The sequence below is a fragment of the Primulina tabacum genome, chromosome 8 (assembly GCF_025594145.1).
Source record: "Primulina tabacum isolate GXHZ01 chromosome 8, ASM2559414v2, whole genome shotgun sequence".
Lineage (NCBI taxonomy): Eukaryota > Viridiplantae > Streptophyta > Magnoliopsida > Lamiales > Gesneriaceae > Primulina > Primulina tabacum.
In genome coordinates, this window is record NC_134557.1 from 14,146,131 (window position 1) to 14,164,308 (window position 18,178).

The 18,178-nt window shown below is 38.3% G+C and overlaps 1 protein-coding gene and 1 long non-coding RNA gene across 2 annotated transcripts in view; one reads left to right on the plus strand and one right to left on the minus strand.

Moving 5' to 3' along the window:
• LOC142554595 (uncharacterized) overlaps positions 1-18,178 on the plus strand; it is a 42,200-nt gene that overhangs the window by 9,821 nt on the left and 14,201 nt on the right.
• LOC142554818 (uncharacterized) lies at positions 597-9,256 on the minus strand. Its single transcript, XR_012822212.1, has 4 exons — positions 9,069-9,256; positions 8,904-8,954; positions 749-898; positions 597-675 (listed from the first exon to the last, which is right to left on the minus strand). It is a non-coding gene; the product is annotated as an uncharacterized LOC142554818 (long non-coding RNA).

Below are 18,178 nucleotides of genomic sequence, written 5' to 3' on the forward strand. Positions count from 1 at the left end.
TAGAACTTTAAGGGTGCGGCGATGCGACAATATTATATCCAAATTGTGTGAGGATAAAATACTGCATCATCGCGTTCTTACACGTTTAAATGATATGGGTCTTTATGGTATTATTCGTTGCGGATTCTTCAAATATGATAATCATTTGATTACGGCTCTCGTTGAAAGATGGCGTAGAGAGACTCATACATTTCATCTTCGTGTTGGTGAGGCAACAATAACGTTGCAAGATGTTGAGCTGGTATGGAATCTAAATATTAACGGTTTTGCTGTTACTGGCGTTGACGAATCTTTTAAGCCACACGTGTGGCAAAGTCAATGTGCTGAATGGTTGGGTTTTATGCCACACGTAAATCAATTCAGAGGTAATAAATTGGTAATGTCAGTGTTGGATCAATATTGTAGATCAATTTTGATTAACGATAATAGCACACATGTAGAAGTTGAGCGGTATACTCGGTGCGTGGCATTGATGATTATCGGAGGATGTATGTTATAAATCGGATGTACTCGGTATACAAAAGCAATAAAAGAACATAAGTGTTGCATAAATCGGACACAACATTCCGTTAAACAAAAGTAGGAACATAATTTTGTGTTCACATACAATGTACATCTAGTCTCGATTATTAAAAATAACATCATCATTGAGCATTGCCAATATGAGGAATAATCCTGCAAAAATTATTAGATATGAATTAGTAAACAAAAAGATATTAAAAAAAATATATGAAATAATGCACATTACCATACGATTGCCATGAAACACAGAAAATGTGTTATTGTCTTGCTGGATTTTCTCTTTGACGACGTTGTCTCTCTCGAACCGTTGGCTGGTCCATTTCATTTCGAATTCTGGTCGTCCTACTTCTCCCTGATCTTCTTCTTTCACGTCGAACTGGATTGTGGCGTAGCTCGAATACTGGTGTATCCCAATAGTGATCATCTTGAACAGCATGAAATCTTCCTTCATATGTGTTTATGTATTTGCTAATCCGGAACCATGGCTGCACAAATGTCGTAGGATCTAACCCAAAGTGTTTTGCCGTACAAATTGCATGAGAACAGGGAATTCCGAAGATTGTCCACTTTCCACAAGAGCATTCACATGTTGTTAGTGTGACAACTTGGACATGTTTGCCTCGCCCTGGACGTACCTCGGTTGTCACAGTAGCCTACTTTGCTCTTATCTCGATCCGACTCACGGTATGTTCGTTGGATCTGACAGACCATTTCTCATATTTATGCAACACATAGTCAGGCCAAGGTTGGTTGTTCTGCATCATACGTTGACATTTTGTGATGCGGTTTATAAAATACTCCGCTCATCTTTGGAAAGTCATCTTAACTATTGCTGTAATCGGAAGACGACGAGCACCCTTGAGTACACCATTAAGACACTCAGACATATTTGTTGTCATTATGCCAAAGCGCCAACCACCATCATGTGCAAGAGTCCACTTATGTTTATCAATTTCAGACAAATATTTGTATGCATTTGGTTGCTTGTTCTTAATTTCGTTCATTATATCGTCAAATTTGCGAACATGGTGTTGTGATCCTGCTTGCCAACAAAGGTCTTTCAGATGAACGTTTTTGAAGTGCGTGTTGAAATTAGAGCAAACATGTCTCAGGCAAAACCGATGTACACCGTACGGAGGATTGAACTGAGGTATTCCCTCGACACCTCCAATGATGGCCCGATGTCTATCAGAGATAATGCAAACTCCTGGTAGGCCATTAATAACATGCACACACAAAAGGTCTAAAAACCATTTCCACGAATCATAACTCTCTTCATCCACGAGTGCAAAAGCCAGGGGTAATATCTGATTGTTGGCATCCAAACCTGCAGCAATAAGCATCTTGTGCTTATACTTCGTATATAAATGAGTGCCATCAATGCTGATAATTTTACGGCAATATCGGAACCCATCTACACATGGTCGAAAGGCCCAAAAAACATAGTTTAAAACTTTTATTGATGGGTTGTTTGTTGGAAAATGTCTCCACTCAACGATTGTTCAGGGATTGAACTTCATAAGAGCACCCATGTATGTTGGCAAAATGCGAACCGAACTCTCCCATGTGCCATACACGTTTTCAACAGCACGCTTCAAACTGTACCATGCCTTGGCATACGAAATTTCATAATCATATTTGTCTTTGATAAGTTGCTGAACATATTTAATCTCACAAGATGGATCACAATGCACAATACCAATAAGATTCGAGGCGATCATGTTTTTGTCTAGGTTTTTGTGGTCAATCCCAACATGGCTAGAAACACATGTGTGTCGATCACCATATTTAGTGATCTTAAAATAACCCAAATTTGCTTTCAAACAAGCTCGGAGGCCCCATCCACAATCCATGCTCGATGATCGATTCTTGCACCGAACTTTCCATAAAGTCGGTGTGCTCTCAACAACACGATATTCACGCCTTACACATCTAACAGAAAAGTCTTTAACAGCTGCAATCAATTCTTTTTTGCTTCTAAAGACCATGTTTTTATGTAATTCTCCTTTCTCCGGATTATAAAAGACAGTCTGTGACCCATATGACACACCTACAGAATCAGGACATTGTTCTTCATACACAGCACTAAAAAATTGTGGCATCTCATAAATATTAGAAACATCAAGTGGAACTATGTCTGAAGTTGCGCCATGTAATTGCTCACTAACATTTTCGAACGCGTCCTCGTTACCCTCCTCGTCTGAATCATCACCCACTGGTGTGTCAGGCTCGCTGTCACTCTCTATATTTTCCAGTAATGCAGAATCAGCAAACATTTGACGTGATGTTTCATCATCTGTTGCCACTGCAGCGACTACACGAGCCAAACTTGATGCATTAGAATTCACGTTCGGCCAACAATTATTATCTTTATCTGCGCATCCAATAATATATTGATCCCAGTCCCCAATATTATTGTCCATGGAAGAATAAGGTGGATCAACATTTTCATTGTAAGTAGCAGACGAGGTGCCACCTGACTGATCAAATCCTATCATACTTAGACCTTGGGTAATACATGGAATGTACGACTCAACAACATTTGTTACTACATTATCTTCAATGGCCTCACATTCAATATACAACTCTATGCACTGCACATCGGAACCAGGACCAAACATAAATTGTAAAGTATCATCGTCAAGGACAACATGAACTTCTACTGAACGCGATTTGTCCATATACGAATATTTGGTTGAAAGGTTCAACCTATATTTTCTGGGATCGATATCTAACTTCCGATGAACTATTTCAATCAAATCGCATAATGACATAGATCTAGATATACGAATTAACTTCACCCCTTTATTACTATAATTGACTGTTCCATGACTTACGATAACATCACCGCCAATATATAAAATGGCTGAAATTGTATCCATACCTGCATTTAAATTTATCTAAAAATAAATTTTCAATTTAAAGAAAAACATTTCTAGTATTAACATTTCAAATAAAATTCATATGTCTAAATTCATATCGTACAATCTACCACAAAAATAATAATGAACGATTTGTACTTCATAACATTGAAATTCATAAATTTTATGAGATATAAACCAGAAAAAAAACGATGATTCATAAATACTAACAATATAATATATATATATATATATATATATGTCGAGGTGTCGCTGAGCTGTAAATAGCTCTGTAAATAGGTTGGGAGAATTAATTTGTAATCCCTGAGATTGAGGGAATTAGTTAGGTAGTTTCCAGATTTAGGATTGAGTTAGTTTCCTTATTTTTCTCTTTGTAATCTCCTATATAATACCGTGTATTATATCAATTCAAAAAGAATGACATACAAAAAATTCTTTTTCTCTATTATCTGATTTCCCACATGGTATCAGAGCTCTAGGAATTTTTCTGGGGTTTCGTATTCTTCAAGCAGCCTTCATTGCTGTGTGTTTCCTTTTCATATTCCAGTTTTTTTCTGGGCTTCCATTTCTACGTGTTCCAGCCTTCATTGCTGTGAATCTCTTCTTCACCATGTCAATGTCCGAAGAATCCAATTCTGTTCAGAAAATTGGAGAGTTGCAGAATATTCGGGCATCCAACCGATTCAATGGGAAGAACTATCTCAAATGGTCCCAAATTGTCCGCACATACCTAAAGGGCAAATGGAGGCTTAATCACCTACTTGGAACCGGACCAGAAGAAAGGGATCCAACCTTTGTCGCATGGGATGAGGAGGATTCCATGATTATGTCCTGGCTATGGGATTTCCATGGAGCCAACGATCAGTGACACTTGCATGTTCTTGAATAGCGCAGAGGAAATTTGGGACTATATCAACCGCACATACTCGAAGGCCCGCGATGCTGCCCTGGTGTATGAAATTAAGGAAAAAACCTCCGCCGCCAAGCAGGGAGACAAATCTGTCATAGAGTATACAACCCTGTTGCAAAATCTTTGGCAGGAATTGGATCACTATCGGGTAATTGAGATGAAATGCCCTGATGATGCGACCACATTGAAGAAATTCATTGAGAAGGATAGGATTTATGATTTTTTGGCAGGACTGAATTCTGAATTTGATCAAGTTAGAATCCAAATCCTCGGCAAGGAGGATACACCGTCTCTAGAAGAGACAATCTCATTAATCCGAGCAGAAGAAAGTCGGAGAAGTGTCATGCTAGAACCCCATACTATGGATAGGTCAGCCTTGGCAGCGAAAACAAATCAGGAGCAGTCGAAGAATGATCTGCGGTCAGCCTTAGCAGCGAAAACAAATCAGGAGCAGTCGAAGAATGATCTGCCTAAACACTCGGGTAGAGATAACCAAGGGAACAAAGACAATCTTTGGTGTACTTTTTGCAAGAAACCGAGGCATACAAGGGAGACGTGTTGGAGGCTGAATGGTAAACCTCCGAGCCGAGAATGGGGCAACCGTGGGGGGCAACAAAGGCCTCAGGCACATATGGCAGAGCAGCCCAATATTGAGGAAAATTCAGCAATAGGGGGGTTCAGCAGCGAAGAAATTGAGAAGCTGAGAAGCTTAATGGGATCTCTTGAGAAGCCTTTTGGAGCATGTTCAATGGCTCTTTCAGGTAAACCTGTTTGCATGAATGTCTTAGACAAATTCTATCCCAACTCTTGGATCATAGACTCCGGTGCTACAGACCATATGACCCCCACATCACAAATCTTCCATTCCTATACCCCATGTCCAAGTAATAGAAAAATTATTGTGGCCAATGGCTCTTTAGCTACTGTTGCAGGGATTGGTGATATACATATCACACCTAGCCTTATCCTTAAAAACGTTCTCCATGTACCCAAACTGTCAACGAGCCTTGTGTCTATTCAAAAGTTGACTCATGATCTCAAATGCTATGCTGTTTTTTGCTCTTTTTATTGTGTTCTTCAGGACCAGGACTCGGGGAGGAGGATTGGACCTGCTAAGGAAAGGAACGGTCTTTACCACCTTGAGCCATCCCAGAAACTCAGGAGCAACTTGTCTTCATCTTTCCTTAGTTCCTCAAACAAAGATGTCATTTGGCTATACCACCTACGTCTTGGTCATCCCTCTTTTAGGGTCCTAAATATAATGTATCCTCATTTATTCCAAGGATTAGATATTTCGGAGTTTCAGTGTGACATTTGTGAATTGGCAAAACATACCCGTGTATCTTTTCCTATTAGCAATAAAAGAAGTTCTCATCCTTTTCATTTGATTCATAGTGACATATGGGGTCCTTCAACTATACCTAATGTTTCCGGGGCTCGGTGGTTTGTGTCCTTAATTGATGATTGCACCCGAGTTACATGGCTCTTTCTTCTTAAACAAAAATCTGATGTTAGCACTGTTATACCTAATTTCCATTCAATGCTTCAAAATCAATTTGGGGTCAAAATAAAAAGCTTTAGGACAAACAATGCTAGAGACTACTTCAATCAGATTCTATCCCCTTACTTCCAATCTCAGGGAATAATCCATGATTCATCATGTGTGGACACACCCCAACAAAATGGGGTAGCTGAAAGAAAGAATGGCCATTTACTCAACAGCACCCGAGCCTTACTGTTTCAAGGGAATGTTTCTAAGTCCTATTGGGGAGAAGCCGTTCTTACTGCCACATATATGATAAATAGACTTTCCTCCCGCGTGTTAGAAAACAAAAGCCCCATAGAGGTCCTTAATAGCTTCTACCCTCACTTCAGAACCTCAAATGGCATCACACCTAGGGTATTTGGGTGTACTGCATTTTGTTCATGTCCACAAACAACATAGAGGGAAACTAGACCCCAGAGCCATCAAATGTGTTTTCCTCGGTTACTCATCCACTCAAAAGGGATACAAGTGTTACGACCCATCTAACAGAAAATTTTACATCTCTGTAGATGTCACTTTCACAGAAAATAAACCTTTTTTTTCCAAGTCCTCTCTTCAGGGGGAGATTTCAATGATGGAAGATAGTACTTGTGAGTCCTTTGAACCACTTAAAACCCTTGGCCTTCCGTATGTGCCAACCCGTGTTGTTGAACCCGAGTCCTCTGAACCAGTCACATCTGAGTCACCCGATCCTGTCACTGAACCCGTATCATCTCCTACTCACAATTTCCCAAGATTTCCTCAGGTGTATTCAAGGAGAAAGACTGTTCCTGAACTGACACAAGTCCAAGAATCCAATCCAAATTCTGGAAATGAAATTACGGTAAGATCAGATCCACCTTTACACACACAACCTGTTGAACAAACCACTAATTCAACAACCGTTCTGGATCTTCCCATTGCTGTTAGAAAAGGAACCAGAGAATGTACTAAACATCCACTCTATCCACTATCTCACTATGTCTCTCTCAAGCGCCTATCACCAACCCAAAAAGGATTCATTGTGAGTTTGAACACCATTGCCATCCCTAACAATATGGCTGAGGCATTGTCAAAAAGGGAATGGAGGGATGCTATGAGAGAGGAAATGAGTGCATTAGAAAAGAATAAAACATGGGAGATCGTTGATAAACCGAAGGGAAAAAACATTGTTGATTGCAATTGGATTTTTACATTGAAGTACAAGGCTGATGGATCCCTTGAAAGATATAAAGCAAGGTTAGTAGCCAAAGGGTACACTCAGACTTATGGGGTGGATTATCAGGAAACCTTTGCTCCAGTTGCAAAAATGAACACTGTGAGAATCCTGTTAGCATTGGCTGCTCACTTCAATTGGCAACTGCTACAATATGATGTTAAGAATGCATTCCTCCATGGTGACCTAAATGAGGAAATCTACATGAACATCCCACCGGGATTTGAAGGGGACACAGGTAACAATGTGTGCAAGCTGAAAAAGGCCCTTTATGGGTTAAAACAATCTCCTAGAGCATGGTTTGGCAGATTTGCAAAAGTCATGAAGGAATCTGGCTATAAACAAAGCCAAGGTGACCACACCTTATTCATTAAGCATTCGGCTGGAGGGGGAGTGACTGCTCTTTTAGTCTATGTGGACGACATCATCGTGACTGGAAATGATGAGAAAGAGAAGCATGAATTGAAGCTAAGACTAGTAAAAGAATTTGAAACAAAGGAGCTGGGGAAATTGAAGTACTTCCTCGGTATTGAGGTGGCACATTCAACAAAGGGAATCTACATATCCCAGCAAAAGTACGTAATTGATTTATTGGCAGAAACAGGGAAGACTGGGTGTAAACCGATCTCTACTCCAATAGATCCAAACTATAAGTTGGGAGAAGCTAAAGAAGAACCAGCTGTGGATAAAAGAATGTACCAAAGGTTGGTTGGCAGACTCATATACCTTACTCACACTCGACAAGACATAACATATTCTGTAAGTATGATCAGTCAATTCATGCATGATCCAAGAGAACCTCATCTTCAGGCTGCTTACAGGGTACTGCATTACTTGAAAGGCAATCCGGGGAAAGGAATCTTGTTCAAAAGGAATGGCACTCTTACTCTGGAAGCCTACACCGACGCTGACTATGCTGGCTCCCTAGTGGATAGAAGATCAACTACAGGATATTGTACTTTTCTTGGAGGTAACCTAGTGACATGGAGGAGCAAGAAGCAGAATGTAGTGGCAAGGTCATCTGCGGAATCAGAATTCAGGGCTATTGCTCAAGGATTATGCGAATTACTTTGGCTGAGAATCATTTTGGATGATTTGAGAGTCCAATGGGAGGGTCCTATGAAGCTCTACTGTGACAACAAGTCCGCTATTAATATGGCTCATAATCCCATACAACATGATAGGACAAAGCATATTGAAATTGATAGACATTTCATCAAAGAAAAACTGGAGGAAGGGTTAGTGTGTATGTCCTATGTTCCATCAGAGAGACAATTAGCCGATGTTCTAACAAAGGGGCTGAACAGTTCGAGTTTCCATGATCTTGTATCCAAGCTGGGAATGGAAGACATCTATTCCTCAGCTTGAGGGGGAGTGTCGAGGTGTCGCTGAGCTGTAAATAGCTCTGTAAATAGGTTGGGAGAATTAATTTGTAATCCCTGAGATTGAGGGAATTAGTTAGGTAGTTTCCAGATTTAGGATTGAGTTAGTTTCCTTATTTTTCTCCTTGTAATCTCCTATATAATACCGTGTATTATATCAATTCAAAAAGAATGACATACAAAAAATTTTTTTTCTCTATTATCTGATTTCCCACAATATGTATACATATATATATCTGTGTGTGTGTGTGTGAGTGTGTATATATAATATATATAATAATTTGTGTATACATCATGATTTAATATACATAAATATTACGCACACATATATTTAATAAACAAGATATAAAAAAAATGTTTATCAATGATCATAAATATTTTTGGAATATATAATTAGGTTCGTTCAATAAAAAATAATAGAAGTATTTATCTAATAAGATTTAAATTATGAAATTATGATATATACCTCGAAAAAGATGTCCTTTATCGTGAACAAATCTTTCGTTCGTCGAACAATCTACAACAAAAAATAATTATGAATATAAATTATTTGTATGAAAATTATTTTTTAGATCGATGTAATTTTCAAAACAAAAATTGATATATCATATTTGAAAAATTAGCAATATACCTCAATCAGGACTGATTGATGCCAAATATTTCTTCACTCCTTAAATTCACCGACGGAACAATAACTCGGGAAAGAATACTTATTATCAGATGCAAAACAAGAAAAATAACTTCAGACATATATAGAGAAACAATACATGAATTCTTTATTGCCTATATTTAAAAAAAAATTTAAAGACAACTCGTGATTCAAATAAATACAAAACATTAATTATTCGACACAAATTCATGCCGACATTGAAAGATATGATAAGATACATCCAAACTTATCAATCAAATATACATCAATAAGTGTGTAAAAATATCAATTGATATAGATGGACAATAATAATGATCTCTTCACGTGAGCTCAAATCCATCTTTTTGTATAGTAACGTTAAATCATCTTTTTAGATAAAATAAAATATATTAATTTCGTCGTTTTCCATTACCCACCAATAATTACACAAAAAAACAAAATTATTATATCTAAAACATAAATGAACACGTCATAAAAAACAAAAGAATTCTACTTTAAAAATATTTAAATTTGCCAGCCGATGCAATAGGCGGGGGCAAGCATTTTAAATTTTATAATTTAAAAATATATTCCCCCGCCTATCATAGGCGGGTAAAATTTAAAATTAAATATTTTAAAAAAAATAACTCTCCCCCGCCTGTCGTAAAGGCGGGGGAGAATTTAAATTAATTTCTCTCTCCCCCGCCTGTAGGGGAGGCGGGGGAGGTGAAATAATTTGCTCCCCCCCCCATTTGGAGTAAAAGTTTTATTTATTTATTTTTTTTAATTTTTTTTTACAATATTTTAATAAATTTTTGAAAAGTACGGTAGATTGTTAATAGAAAATTAAAAGTGCTATAATTTGATAAAAGGCCCTTCCTTTTTCTCTTCATTCTTTTTTCCCCGCTTCTTTTATCGCTTTGGGTCAGTCTAGTGGGTTCTTAGGAGGGGGTCAATCTTTTGTTCCTGACAATTTGGAGTCCGAGAGAGATACGCAGCGATTGATTGAAGAAGCAGAAGGAAGAAAGATTCAAGCTCTTTCACATAAAGAAAGCAATATTTTAACAAGTGAAAAGGAAGTGATCAAATCTACGGGTAAGCTTACTCGAGAGCTAGTCAGGTTGCAGAGCGGAGTCAATTATGATAAAGGATCGGCTTCGAAGGGTCCGAGTCGTCTGTTATGAAGATTTGTTCATGGAATATTAGAGGGGGAGGGTCATCTCGAAGAAGGAATTTAGTGAGAACTTTAATTCGAAAGGAAAACCCAGACATTGCAGTTTTCTTAGAAACCAAGAGTCATACAATTGATCGGCGTTTTGTTTCAAGTCTATGGAAGTCTAGATTTGTCGATTGGGTGTGTTTACCAGCGGATGGACGATCGGGTGGCATCATAGTTCTGTGGGATCCTCGCCTGGTTGAGGTTTGTGATAATTTGATCAGGAATTACTCGGTATCGATTCAAATAAGGCGCCAGGATGATGTGTGGTGGTTCTCCGCTGTGTATGGGCCATGCAATCCGCGACATAGAGAGTTATTTTGGGAGGAATTAGCAGGTTTGAATTCATTGTGCGGAGTCAGGTGGTGTGTAGGAGGAGATTTTAATGTGGTTCGAAACTTGGATGAAAAGTTGAATAGCAATTCAATCACAACAAGCATGCAATGCTTCGACGCTCTCATTCAAGAGTTGTGTCTGCACGATCCCCCTTTACTGAATGCGAAGTATACTTGGTCAAATTTCAGAGATATTCCAATTTGCAGTAGATTAGAGGGGTGGTTGGCTATCTTCCCAATGTTCAGACAATTAGTGCTTCCGAGAATTACTTCTGATCATCATCCCATCGTATTGGACACAAAGAGGCTAAAATGGGGTCCTACACCTTTTCGATTTGAGAACGTATGGTTGTCACATAAACATTTTCATCAGTCCCTGACATCGTGGTGGAATGTTGGGAATTTTCAGGGATGGGCAGGTTACAAGTTCATGAGGAAACTAAAAGAAACAAAAAAAAAAGTCGCAGTTTGGAACAAGGAATTCTTCGGTGATGTTAATATCAAAATTAGAGAGTTACAATCCAAGATCTCCCGATTAGATGAGAAGGAGGAAGCAGGAATTTGGTCAAGTGAATTAAAGGAGGAGCGTAGGGATGCAAGAACCGAATTGGAATTATTAAATATAAGGAAACTGTAGATGGAAAGTCAGAAAGCTAATGTTCAATGGCTAACTGATGGAGATCAAAATTCCAAGTTCTTCCATTCGTTGCTGAAAAATAGAAAGAATAAAGCATTGATAGAAAAGATCGAGTTGGATGATGGGTCACTCATTACAGATGAAACAGAGATTGAGAAGGCCATCATTGATTACTATCAAAGATTGTTCAGAAAATCACAGGGAGATGGCACATGCTTAGAGGGACTGGAATGTTGGAAGAGCCTTTTTCCGAGGAAGAGATTAGAGGAGCAGTGTTTCAGTGTGATGGAAACAAGGCCCCGGGACCGGATGGTTTCACTCTAGCTTTCTTTCAAAAATGCTGGGATAGTATTAGAGATGATCTACTACTTGTTTTTGAGGATTTCTTCAGAGATGGCATCGTAAACGGGATTACAAACGAAACATACCTGTGTCTCGTACCAAAAAAACAAGAGGCAATGAAAATCAAAGATTTCAGACCCATCAGCCTAATAACCAACTTGTACAAAATTTTGGCTAAAGTCCTAGCTAACAGATTGAAAGAGGTGTTGAGCAAAACAGTGGCGGAATATCAATGTGCCTTCATTCAAGGTAGACAGATAACAGATTGTTGCCTCATAGCAAACAAATTCGTTGGGGAGTATAGAAGGAAAATGAAGAACGGTTGGATCTTAAAAGTTGACTTTGAAAAAGCATACGATAATGTGGATCGGAATTTCTTAGATTTTGTTCTACAAAAAAAGGGCTTCGGTGCTAGGTGGAGGAAGTGGATTAAGGGTTGCGTTTCGAATGTCTCATATTCCATACTCATTAATGGGAGACTGAGAGGGAAGTTCAAAGGCGAGAGAGGTCTCAGACAAGGGGATCCTTTATCCCCATTCCTATTTAATTTGGTGATTGATGGATTAGGGAGAATGATAGTTCAAGCTAAATGCTCGGGCACTGTTAGAGGTCTCGAGGTTGGGAGAAACAAAGAACAAGTTTCACATATTCAATTTGTGGACGACACTCTTTTCCTCGTCCAATCCGAGCAACATGTCAAGGCAGTTGTAGAAATCCTAAAATTGTTCTGCTCAAAATCTGGATTGAGGATAAATTTCGAAAAGAGTTCTTTGATTGGTTTGAACCAATCGGATGATAGAGTTGAGGGTGCGGCTACGTCTTTTGGATGCAAGCCAGAAAAATTGCCTAGCAGATACCTCGGGGTACCTTTAGGAGGAAATCCAACAAAATTGGAATTTTGGATACCGGTAATTTCCAAGATGTCCACTAAGTTAGCAGGATGGAAAAAGGCTTTTCTTTCAAGAGGTGGTCGTCTCACTTTGATTCAGGCGGTTTTAAGTGTTTTACCTACATATTTCATGTCTTTATTCAAGGTACCAAATCGAGTGGCGATGATTATGGAAAAACTAATGAGGAATTTCATTTGGGATGGATCAGATGGGGACTCGCATTGTCACGTTATAAACTGGAATCAAGTCTCAAAACCGAAAGAGCAAGGCGGCCTAGGCTTAGGTAACATACTTCTAAGGAATAAAGCGCTACTTGCAAAATGGTGGTGGAGATCCGCGGTCGAGGAAAGTCTTTGTGGAAAAGAGTTGTGGGCAGTATTTATGGCATTCAAAGTAACGGCTGGGATTTAAGAGAGGCAAGATATTCGACGTTCAGAAGCCCGTGGAAGTATATCTCTCGGACTCATTGTCTTTGTTGGAACTTGATTGGCTCGGTTCTTAAGGGAGGGAATATTTTGAGGTTTTGGGAGGATAGATGGGTGGGGTTGTGTCCTTTAAAAGATTGTTTTCCTCTTCTTTATCTACTCTCTGACTCTAAGAACAAACCAGTTAATTTTTTTTACTCGGCCCACGATACTCAAGGACTTTCCTCAGTCCAGTGGAAGTTCGTTTTAGAAGAGGGTTGAATGACGCTGAATTGGAAGAGTTCACATCTCTATCTGGGGTGTTGCATTCAGTTATTTTGAGTGTGGGGGTTAGGGACATCAGGGTTTGGTTCGGGGATTCTTCGGGTCTTTTCTCTGTCAATTCTTTATACTCCTCTTTTTTCAACAATAATTCCATTTCAACTTTCCCCTTCATTGCTCAAATTTGGAAAGTGCCAATCCCACAAAAGGTGAAAGTGTTCTCGTGGATAGTTGCGTTGGGAAAATTGCAGACGAACGACATAGTGCAGATAAGGAATCCAAACAATGCTTTAAGTCCTCAGTGGTGTGTATTGTGCAAAAAAAATGCCGAAAATCAGGATCACATACTGATTCACTGCTCCTACTCGAGACGTATATGGACCAAGGTCATGCAACACTTGGGATTTGAATGGACCTTTCCTCTAAACTCAAGAGATATGTACCTTATGGAACATAGCTACCTGAAAGGAAAAGGCCTAAAACATTTCTGGTGCATCATTATTCATTCCTTATTTTGGTCGATATGGCTGGAACGCAACAACAGAATATTCAGCAGCATTGAAGAGCTTTCAGAAAATCTGTGGGAAACAATTAAGATCAGGGTGGCAAGATGGACAGTAGCGACTCCGGCGTTTAAACATTTACTTTTATCAGATGTAGTTAGGGATTGGTGTTTTATTTCGTGTTGATCCAATGATTTTATTAAGACTAGGCTCATTTCAAATTCCTAGTCTTTTTTGTGGATCGCTTGTCCACTACATTATGTAATCTTTATCTTCATATTATCAATATATTAGTTTCTTATCAAACAAAAAAAAAACCATCATTGCCCTTTCATATACCTTCTTCATGTGAGGAAGAGCTTAACGAAATCTTCAAACATCATATCTAAACAGTGAGCAGCGCATGGAGACCAATATAAGTGAGGATATTGTGCTTCCAAATGACGTCTTGTTCATTAAAATTTAAATACAATATTCAAATTACACATTAGAAGTTAGAACTTTAATTTAAATAATATAATAATTTTATATGAAGTGATATAACTAATATAAAAATTCAAAAGTTAAAACCATACCAGCTAAAACATTTGCGGTTGCACTATCAGTAACAATTTGAACCACATTCTTTGCTCCAATTTGTTGCACATATTTGTCGAACAAATCAAATAGTTTCGCTCCCGTGTGAGAATAGCTCGACCCATCCACTGATTCTATAAACACAGTCCCTCTAGGACCATTTACCAAAAAATTAATCAATGTCCTATTTTTTCTATCAGTCCACCCATCTGTCATCAAAGTGCATCCATATTTAACATGGTCATCCGTGTATTCTTTCAATATCAATTTTGTATGTTCCAACTCTTTTTTTAAGCATGTAACTCTAACTTCATGATAAGTAGGGGGCTTCATTCCACAACCAAATTGTCCAACAACTTCAATAAATGGTTTAAAACTATCATAATTCACGGCGTTAAAAGGAATACCTGCATCATACATCCATCTAGCGAACTTTTGCACCGCATTCTCCCTCAGTTTTTTCTTATTTTCATCATACAACTTTGCTGTCTTTGCATCTTTTTTCTTTCCTTGAGATACAGTCTCATCAACATCTTGTCGGAAGTATAAATCTATTGAACCAGCTTGTTTTAGTTTCTTCCCAGGAAAATCAGGTGCAAGATTAGAACGCTGACCAAATGAAAATGATTTAGGTCGTTTTCCTTTTGCCGGTACATCTTCTTCAACTTCCAAATCCAAATATTCTTGTTGTTCTGCAACTTCATCAAAGTGAGGGATCGCATCCATTTGATTTTTCAGTTCTTTTTTTTCGACATATAAGAACTAATTTCTTCTTTCACGTGCTCTGGACATTTTGAGCAAGTTTTCGTATTCCTATTGCCTCCGACAAGATGTTTATGTCGATAAATCCTACCATTAGTTGTTTTCCCACAAAAATTGCACTTCACTTTATTGGTATTTTTTGGGTCTTCTAGTGTTGCATAATTCCATGTTGGATCTTTTCGAAGGGCTTGTGATTCAGAGTTAGACATTTTTATCTGTAAAAAGAGGTTTCATTCACGAATTCTGTAGTAAGTTGTTGAGCTTGAAATACAAATTTAAATATATAAATACAAAGTATAAAATAAAATGACAAGAATTCTTTTCCAGTTTTCCTAATCACAGCAATAGTAAGACATCAAGCAACTCACAAGTCACAGGAATTACATGAGTGGTTTTATTTTCCTAATCACATCAACATCAAAGACAATAATTCTTTTCCACAATTTTCTTTTCCACAATTTTCAGTGGACATTTCTTTGTTAAGATGGCATGGCATCACATGAGTGGTGTTATTTTTGCAATCAGGAAAGATTGTGTTTTGCTAGTTGGACAAATTCTTTAAAGTTATAGTGATCAACCATTTTATTCATAATCATAGATTCATAATAGCGTAAAATAGCCCAAGTTTTAACAAAAGTAATGGATATAATATGTGATGCACGTTTTTGAAGGTTTGGTGCATAACATGAATACATGATTAGTGATTACCACTGTTTAATCAGAAACCTTCCAATACTAAAAGATAGGGGAATATGAAAATTAAACAGGGGTGATGTGATTGATTTATGTAATGAATTACATAATAATGAAGTTAATATTGACTGTGCATGCATTCTGAAAAGAAAACCTTGCGAACAGTAGGGAAAAAAACTTGGGGATGGTTTACAGAAGATGGGAGACTGGTCAAGGGAGAGGAGGGGTGGTCGGCCCCTTCATGCACAATCTTTCAACAATATATAACATCCCATGTTAAAAATCCTGGTCCCCCTGTCTATGATGAGTAGAAAATTAATGGTTTCTTGGATAAAACATACACACAAGCCTCGATACAAAATTGACAGGGCACAGAAATGGGTTGTGTCTTTAGTTGATTAGAAATGATTTATCAAATAATAATAATAGTTCAAAACTCAAACAAGTCATTTACTTGAAGCAAAAAATATTGAGAATCCGAGATGGAAGCGGAATCAAGAACAACTAATAACAAGCAAGAGATAGGGGGAAGGGAAGAGAGAGAGCATACCTGAAGTAGCAAACTAGCACAGCCACAGACAGATGAAGCACACTAGAGCAGAGTGAGAGAAGTGACGAACAGAAACAGAGTTTGAGAGTGAGAGACGTACTGACGTAGAGAGGCCGCAGCGCGCATACACAGAAAAACCCTCACAAACCGGCACATGCAGATTGTAGGGCTTTATAAAACATTATGCAGGGCTTTTGTTTGTATTTTGGGCTTTTAATTTTATTGGGCTTGAGTTATAATGTTATATATATTGAATCTAATCATATTATACAAAGGCGCACATACGCGCGCCTGAGCCGAGGCGTGCTCAGGCGCGCGCTTGTTTAATGTCCAGCGCCTGGGTCATAGCCCAGGCGCAAGACAGGCGCAGCCAGGCGCTCGTCTTTCATAACTATGAACAACACAATGAAAAACAGTAGCACACTCAAGAATAAAGCAAAAATCAAAATATAAATTAACTAAATCAAAGCTCAGGGTAGGATCCCCTTAAATCCCAACAAATATTTAGTTAGCTACTCGAATTCATAGTAAAAGTAAACGAAACAATGTTTAAACGATGAATTCTAAACAAGAAATACTAGACAAGACGAGATCTGTGAAGAGCGATGCCCGGAAATCTTCGAATCTTCAACTCCAAGCAATTTCTCTAAGCTTTTCTCCTTCTCTAGACTCTTATTTCTTCTGAATGATCCAATTTTTCGTGCCTCGTACCCTTCCATAACCTTCTCCATGCAGAAATAAGAGAAGAAATCGGCTAAGAATCTTTCCAAAATTCCAAACGCGCCCGGGCGGACATAAGTTTCAGCCCGGGCGGATGACTTTCGCAAAATCTTTTAATCACACCTTGCAGGTGGCCGGGCGGATGTAAATGTGCGCCCGGGCGGATAGCTCTCGAAATTTTCCCATTATTTTCAGTTCAGTCACGAATTACCTGTATTTTCAACTAAGAGCCTTATGAGCAACAAAAAAACATAAATTATGCCAAAATAACACAAAAAGCATGCAATCCAAACGATATATGCAACACAATGAGCTATCACACAATATGAAAAACACGTAAAATCCACCTATATCAACCCCCCAATACTAACCTTTTGCTCGCCCTCGAACAAAACAGGTGACACGACAAAACGGGACATGACACAAAGTAGCTCGACAGTGAATTTATAGTCATCAATTAGCCTCAGCGAAACGCAACATATTCCCTTGTCGATCAATGCAAAAGCACAACTCTTCGCACTTCCCTTGGTCTAGACATTCTTTCAAATAAAACCTGAACGTGTATGTATGGGTCGTTAGTCCTAGCATCATAAATGACAGAGGGATCCATTCTCAACCAATGTCAGAGATTTAAATCAGCATGTTAGTGTAAATCTTACTCTCCTCTATCCTCTGCACTCAGTAATCACCAGCAGCTTCTCTTTTTTTGTTTTATTTTTTTCATTTTTTTTTGACTGAATTGGAATACAGTAATAAAAGGACTGTGTTAGAACCTTTCATTTGAGATTCAAATCCATGTGTTTTACATTTTTAGCCAGGAATAGGATTTCATTCCTTTATTCGGCTCCCCAACACCTTACATCTCCAACTTTTGCCAGGAATAGGATTTCATTCCTTTATTCGGCTCCCCCACACCTTACATCTCCATCGTTCTCTTTTTTTTTTCTTTTTTTTAACGCTGCTGATAAATACCTCGATTCAAGATAATATAGTCAAGCTCAATTCACACCTTCAAACCTCTTCGTTCCCCACTTTGGTTTTAAATTTTCACCATCTTATCATGCATGCTTCTAGTTCTAACATTCGTGCAAAGAGAATTCAATGTTTTAAATAAAACTTCATGTCTTCACCACAGTATGTGCTAAAGAAATGCGAGTACACGACAGACAGGGCATGTCTCATCACCTCTTAATCATCCTTGGC